Genomic DNA, 7,421 nt, shown 5'->3' with positions numbered 1-7,421 from the left:
ATTAAACGGTTAGAAAACCACAGGCTAATGACCCTCAGTGATGAAATGATCGCGTTTCTGGAAAATGGCGGAAATACTCGACCGTCTTGATGAGCCTCAACGTTCAAAGCCTCAATGCACATTCTGAAGACATATCCACTGATCGGGTAATGACTCGAGCGGACATTTTGGCGCTAAGCGAAACGTGGATGGATAGCAATGTAACCACGCAGCTTGAAGGTACACTTAAAATACATAAAGTTCAATTTCAATGTTAATAATTTCCAACCATTTCTAAACAGGTTACAGATGCATATCCAAATTCAAGAGGGAAAATGCGAGAGCAGGAGGTGTGGCAATATTTGAAAAGGCCTCCGTCTCAGTGGCTTCAACACCGCACACAATTGAGAAATTGAGTGAGCAGCACGATCCCATTCTCAAAGAGGCTGAAAACTATGGGGACATTTGTGCCGCAGATATTGTAGTCGATGGGTGCAGTATGGTTTTATTCTGCATATATCTCTGCCCAGCACAACGGTTAAATATGGCAAGCCTTCATAGCCAGGCACCTGTATCACTACGTATCGCGAGATGTTCCAGTCATCGTTACAGGAGACTTTAATATTGATGTGTCAAAACAGGAGAACAGCGGCTTCGTTGAGTTCATGACTGTTGGGGTTTAAACTTTCCTCCGATCCTAAGCTCCCAACCACACTGGGTGGCTCCTGTATAGACATGGTGTTCACTAGAAAAACCCCCGAACTGCCAACAAAGAGATACATCACCTATTTCTCATACCATCGCCCACTATTTAGCTTGCTCCCTGCCATAAGATAGTGATCTCCATCTTATCTAAGCTGTGATCGCTCATGCTAGTTCAACGATGTCAAGTTGTTCATTTGCTTTTAACCAAGATCCGACAGAGTTTGGATTCCGCACAAGGGATCTTCAACCCTTAAATAGCCGAGTATTCAACTTGCCGATCATACGCTCCTTGCCTTCGTCACATCCGTTCCATCCAAGCAGTGTGGAAGAGGAAGTGAGATTTGGCAGATTACTGGTTCCGGTTCATTCTTCTGGTAATAAGATTCATTGATAGAGTTCACACAAAATGCCTAAAACATTGCTTCCATTTCTTCCAGAACCAACCGTGAAACCTTCGCCAATCGATGATATCCGTAATGGATTGTCTTCTTATTCTCGCAGTCGGGGCATCTCTGCCGGTTGAGGGCACCGGCCTTCCTCCGGTGGAGCTCTGCCTTGTTCTGACACCAACAAGCACTGATTACCTGCGTTGCGTTTGCGTGACGCATCCACAGATCCGACAGAGTTTGGATTCCGCACAAGGGATCTTCAACCCTTAAATAGCCGCGTATTCAAACTAGCCGATCATACGCTCCTTGCCTTCGTCACATCCGTTCCATCCAAGCAGTGTGGAAGAGGAAGTGAGATTTGGCAGATTACTGGTTCCGGTTCAATCTTCTGGTAATAAGATTCATTGATAGAGTTCACACAAAATGCCTAAAACATTTCTTCCATTTCTTCCAGAACCAACCGCGAAACCTTCGCCAATCGATGATATCCGTAATGGATTGTCTTCTTATTCTCGCAGTCGGGGCATCTCTACCGGTTGAGGGGCACCGGCCTTCCTCCGGTGGAGCTCTGCCTTGTTCTGACACCAACAACAAGCACTGATTACCTGCGTTGCGTTTGCGTGACGCATCCACAGATTCGACAGAGTTTGGATTCCGCACAAGGGATCTTCATCCCTTAAATAGCCGCGTATTCAAACTAGCCGATCATACGCTCCTTGTCTTCGTCACATCCGTTCCATCCAAGCAGTGTGGAAGAGGAAGTGAGATTTGGCAGATTACTGGTTCCGGTTCAATCTTCTGGTAATAAGATTCATTGATAGAGTTCACACAAAATGCCTAAAACATTTCTTCCATTTCTTCCAGAACCAATCGCGAAACCTTCGCCAATCGATGATATCCGTAATGGATTGTCTTCTTATTCTCGCAGTCGGGGCATCTCTGCCGATTGAGGGCACCGGCCTTCCTCCGGTGGAGCTCTGCCTTGTTCTGACACCAACAACAAGCACTGATTACCTGCGTTGCGTTTGCGTGACGCATCCACAGATCCGACAGGGTTTGGATTCCGCACAAGGGTTCTTCAACCCTTAAATAGCCGCGTATTCAAACTAGCCGATCATACGCTCCTTGCCTTCGTCACATCCGTTCCATCCAAGCAGTGTGGAAGAGGAAGTGAGATTTGGCAGATTACTGGTTCCGGTTCAATCTTCTGGTAATAAGATTCATTGATAGAGTTCGCACAAAATGCCTAAAACATTGCTTCCATTTCTTCCAGAACCAACCGCGAAACCTTCGCCAATCGATGATATCCGTAATGGATTGTCTTCTTATTCTCGCAGTCGGGGCATCTCTGCCGGTTGAGGGCACCGGCCTTCCTCCGGTGGAGCTCTGCCTTGTTCTGACACCAACAACAAGCACTGATTACCTGCGTTGCGTTTGCGTGACGCATCCACAGATCCGACAGAGTTTGGATTCCGCACAAGGGTTCTTCAACCCTTAAATAGCCGCGTATTCAAACTAGCCGATCATACGCTCCTTGCCTTCGTCACATCCGTTCCATCCAAGCAGTGTGGAAGAGGAAGTGAGATTTGGCAGATTACTGGTTCCGGTTCAATCTTCTGGTAATAAGATTCATTGATAGAGTTCACACAAAATGCCTAAAACATTTCTTCCATTTCTTCCAGAACCAACCGCGAAACCTTCGCCAATCGATGATATCCGTAATGGATTGTCTTCTTATTCTCGCAGTCGGGGCATCTCTGCCGGTTGAGGGCACCGGCCTTCCTCCGGTGGAGCTCTGCCTTGTTCTGACACCAACAAGCACTGATTACCTGCGTTGCGTTTGCGTGACGCATCCACAGATCCAACAGAGTTTGGATTCCGCACAAGGGTTCTTCAACCCTTAAATAGCCGCGTATTCAAACTAGCCGATCATACGCTCCTTGCCTTCGTCACATCCGTTCCATCCAAGCAGTGTGGAAGAAGAAGTGAGATTTGGCAGATTACTGGTTCCGGTTCAATCTTCTGGTAATAAGATTCATTGATAGAGTTCACACAAATTGCCTAAAACATTTCTTCCATTTCTTCCAGAACCAACCGCGAAACCTTCGCCAATCGATGATATCCGTAATGGATTGTCTTCTTATTCTCGCAGTCGGGGCATCTCTGCCGGTTGAGGGCACCGGCCTTCCTCCGGTGGAGCTCTGCCTTGTTCTGACACCAACAACAAGCACTGATTACCTGCGTTGCGTTTGCGTGACGCATCCACAGATTCGACAGAGTTTGGATTCCGCACAAGGGATCTTCATCCCTTAAATAGCCGCGTATTCAAACTAGCCGATCATACGCTCCTTGTCTTCGTCACATCCGTTCCATCCAAGCAGTGTGGAAGAGGAAGTGAGATTTGGCAGATTACTGGTTCCGGTTCAATCTTCTGGTAATAAGATTCATTGATAGAGTTCACACAAAATGCCTAAAACATTTCTTCCATTTCTTCCAGAACCAATCGCGAAACCTTCGCCAATCGATGATATCCGTAATGGATTGTCTTCTTATTCTCGCAGTCGGGGCATCTCTGCCGATTGAGGGCACCGGCCTTCCTCCGGTGGAGCTCTGCCTTGTTCTGACACCAACAACAAGCACTGATTACCTGCGTTGCGTTTGCGTGACGCATCCACAGATCCGACAGGGTTTGGATTCCGCACAAGGGTTCTTCAACCCTTAAATAGCCGCGTATTCAAACTAGCCGATCATACGCTCCTTGCCTTCGTCACATCCGTTCCATCCAAGCAGTGTGGAAGAGGAAGTGAGATTTGGCAGATTACTGGTTCCGGTTCAATCTTCTGGTAATAAGATTCATTGATAGAGTTCGCACAAAATGCCTAAAACATTGCTTCCATTTCTTCCAGAACCAACCGCGAAACCTTCGCCAATCGATGATATCCGTAATGGATTGTCTTCTTATTCTCGCAGTCGGGGCATCTCTGCCGGTTGAGGGCACCGGCCTTCCTCCGGTGGAGCTCTGCCTTGTTCTGACACCAACAACAAGCACTGATTACCTGCGTTGCGTTTGCGTGACGCATCCACAGATCCGACAGAGTTTGGATTCCGCACAAGGGTTCTTCAACCCTTAAATAGCCGCGTATTCAAACTAGCCGATCATACGCTCCTTGCCTTCGTCACATCCGTTCCATCCAAGCAGTGTGGAAGAGGAAGTGAGATTTGGCAGATTACTGGTTCCGGTTCAATCTTCTGGTAATAAGATTCATTGATAGAGTTCACACAAAATGCCTAAAACATTTCTTCCATTTCTTCCAGAACCAACCGCGAAACCTTCGCCAATCGATGATATCCGTAATGGATTGTCTTCTTATTCTCGCAGTCGGGGCATCTCTGCCGGTTGAGGGCACCGGCCTTCCTCCGGTGGAGCTCTGCCTTGTTCTGACACCAACAAGCACTGATTACCTGCGTTGCGTTTGCGTGACGCATCCACAGATCCGACAGAGTTTGGATTCCGCACAAGGGTTCTTCAACCCTTAAATAGCCGCGTATTCAAACTAGCCGATCATACGCTCCTTGCCTTCGTCACATCCGTTCCATCCAAGCAGTGTGGAAGAAGAAGTGAGATTTGGCAGATTACTGGTTCCGGTTCAATCTTCTGGTAATAAGATTCATTGATAGAGTTCACACAAAATGCCTAAAACATTTCTTCCATTTCTTCCAGAACCAACCGCGAAACCTTCGCCAATCGATGATATCCGTAATGGATTGTCTTCTTATTCTCGCAGTCGGGGCATCTCTGCCGGTTGAGGGCACCGGCCTTCCTCCGGTGGAGCTCTGCCTTGTTCTGACACCAACAACAAGCACTGATTACCTGCGTTGCGTTTGCGTGACGCATCCACAGATTCGACAGAGTTTGGATTCCGCACAAGGGATCTTCATCCCTTAAATAGCCGCGTATTCAAACTAGCCGATCATACGCTCCTTGTCTTCGTCACATCCGTTCCATCCAAGCAGTGTGGAAGAGGAAGTGAGATTTGGCAGATTACTGGTTCCGGTTCAATCTTCTGGTAATAAGATTCATTGATAGAGTTCACACAAAATGCCTAAAACATTTCTTCCATTTCTTCCAGAACCAATCGCGAAACCTTCGCCAATCGATGATATCCGTAATGGATTGTCTTCTTATTCTCGCAGTCGGGGCATCTCTGCCGGTTGAGGGCACCGGCCTTCCTCCGGTGGAGCTCTGCCTTGTTCTGACACCAACAACAAGCACTGATTACCTGCGTTGCGTTTGCGTGACGCATCCACAGATCCGACAGAGTTTGGATTCCGCACAAGGGTTCTTCAACCCTTAAATAGCCGCGTATTCAAACTAGCCGATCATACGCTCCTTGCCTTCGTCACATCCGTTCCATCCAAGCAGTGTGGAAGAGGAAGTGAGATTTGGCAGATTACTGGTTCCGGTTCAATCTTCTGGTAATAAGATTCATTGATAGAGTTCGCACAAAATGCCTAAAACATTGCTTCCATTTCTTCCAGAACCAACCGCGAAACCTTCGCCAATCGATGATATCCGTAATGGATTGTCTTCTTATTCTCGCAGTCGGGGCATCTCTGCCGGTTGAGGGCACCGGCCTTCCTCCGGTGGAGCTCTGCCTTGTTCTGACACCAACAACAAGCACTGATTACCTGCGTTGCGTTTGCGTGACGCATCCACAGATCCGACAGGGTTTGGATTCCGCACAAGGGTTCTTCAACCCTTAAATAGCCGCGTATTCAAACTAGCCGATCATACGCTCCTTGCCTTCGTCACATCCGTTCCATCCAAGCAGTGTGGAAGAGGAAGTGAGATTTGGCAGATTACTGGTTCCGGTTCAATCTTCTGGTAATAAGATTCATTGATAGAGTTCGCACAAAATGCCTAAAACATTGCTTCCATTTCTTCCAGAACCAACCGCGAAACCTTCGCCAATCGATGATATCCGTAATGGATTGTCTTCTTATTCTCGCAGTCGGGGCATCTCTGCCGGTTGAGGGCACCGGCCTTCCTCCGGTGGAGCTCTGCCTTGTTCTGACACCAACAACAAGCACTGATTACCTGCGTTGCGTTTGCGTGACGCATCCACAGATCCGACAGAGTTTGGATTCCGCACAAGGGTTCTTCAACCCTTAAATAGCCGCGTATTCAAACTAGCCGATCATACGCTCCTTGCCTTCGTCACATCCGTTCCATCCAAGCAGTGTAGAAGAGGAAGTGAGATTTGGCAGATTACTGGTTCCGGTTCAATCTTCTGGTAATAAGATTCATTGATAGAGTTCACACAAAATGCCTAAAACATTGCTTTCATTTCTTCCAGAACCAACCGCGAAACCTTCGCCAATCGATGATATCCGTAATGGATTGTCTTCTTATTCTCGCAGTCGGGGCATCTCTGCCGGTTGAGGGCACCGGCCTTCCTCCGGTGGAGCTCTGCCTTGTTCTGACACCAACAACAAGCACTGATTACCTGCGTTGCGTTTGCGTGACGCATCCACAGATCCGATAGAGTTTGGATTCCGCACAAGGGTTCTTCAACCCTTAAATAGCCGCGTATTCAAACTAGCCGATCATACGCTCCTTGCCTTCGTCACATCCGTTCCATCCAAGCAGTGTGGAAGAGGAAGTGAGATTTGGCAGATTACTGGTTCCGGTTCAATCTTCTGGTAATAAGATTCATTGATAGAGTTCACACAAAATGCCTAAAACATTTCTTCCATTTCTTCCAGAACCAACCGCGAAACCTTCGCCAACCGATGATATCCGTAATGGATTGTCTTCTTATTCTCGCAGTCGGGGCATCTCTGCCGGTTGAGGGCACCGGCCTTCCTCCGGTGGAGCTCTGCCTTGTTCTGACACCAACAAGCACTGATTACCTGCGTTGCGTTTGCGTGACGCATCCACAGATCCGACAGAGTTTGGATTTCGTCAGTCAGTGATCTGTCTGGCCCTCATCGACTCTGCCTTGTTGATCATCACTGATTATAGCCCACACGAAAATCGACCCTTGAACTTGTTTGGAATAATATTCCCTGTTGAATATCATAGTCGATGGATTAATTCTATCGGTGTTGCAGTTTTGACCTAAACAAACGGCCCTTTTCAGGGCCACCAATATGTTAAAGAGTTGACGAATAAATATATTCCCTAGCAAATAAATTATAAACCCAAAACTGCTGCACAATATCGTACCCTAAATGTTACAAATACGTAATTAGAAATTATAAATGTTGAGATAGCAAACAGTTAAAATATAACCGTATCTCATTGAGATTTTTACCGCAGAGAATATCTTAAATCACAAGTTCACG

General features: G+C 47.2%; 3 long non-coding RNA genes across 3 annotated transcripts; all 3 read left to right on the top strand.

Annotated features, from left to right (window-relative positions):
• The first annotated feature begins 1,942 nt into the window (after positions 1–1,942).
• On the top strand, positions 1,943–3,544 carry LOC110681016. The gene is made up of 4 exons (XR_002503063.1): positions 1,943–2,283; positions 2,347–2,692; positions 2,756–3,098; positions 3,162–3,544. It is a non-coding gene; the product is annotated as an uncharacterized LOC110681016 (long non-coding RNA).
• Positions 3,545–3,575: 31 nt separating this feature from the next.
• On the top strand, positions 3,576–5,177 carry LOC110681015. Its single transcript, XR_002503062.1, has 4 exons — positions 3,576–3,916; positions 3,980–4,325; positions 4,389–4,731; positions 4,795–5,177. It is a non-coding gene; the product is annotated as an uncharacterized LOC110681015 (long non-coding RNA).
• A 41-nt stretch (positions 5,178–5,218) lies between these two features.
• On the top strand, positions 5,219–7,345 carry LOC110681014. The gene is made up of 5 exons (XR_002503061.1): positions 5,219–5,549; positions 5,613–5,958; positions 6,022–6,367; positions 6,431–6,776; positions 6,840–7,345. It is a non-coding gene; the product is annotated as an uncharacterized LOC110681014 (long non-coding RNA).
• Positions 7,346–7,421: the final 76 nt, after the last annotated feature.

Source organism: Aedes aegypti, unplaced genomic scaffold, assembly GCF_002204515.2.
Source record: "Aedes aegypti strain LVP_AGWG unplaced genomic scaffold, AaegL5.0 Primary Assembly AGWG_AaegL5_hic_scaff_2345_PBJ_arrow, whole genome shotgun sequence".
Lineage (NCBI taxonomy): Eukaryota > Metazoa > Arthropoda > Insecta > Diptera > Culicidae > Aedes > Aedes aegypti.
This window is presented reverse-complemented; position numbering and strand designations above follow the sequence as displayed.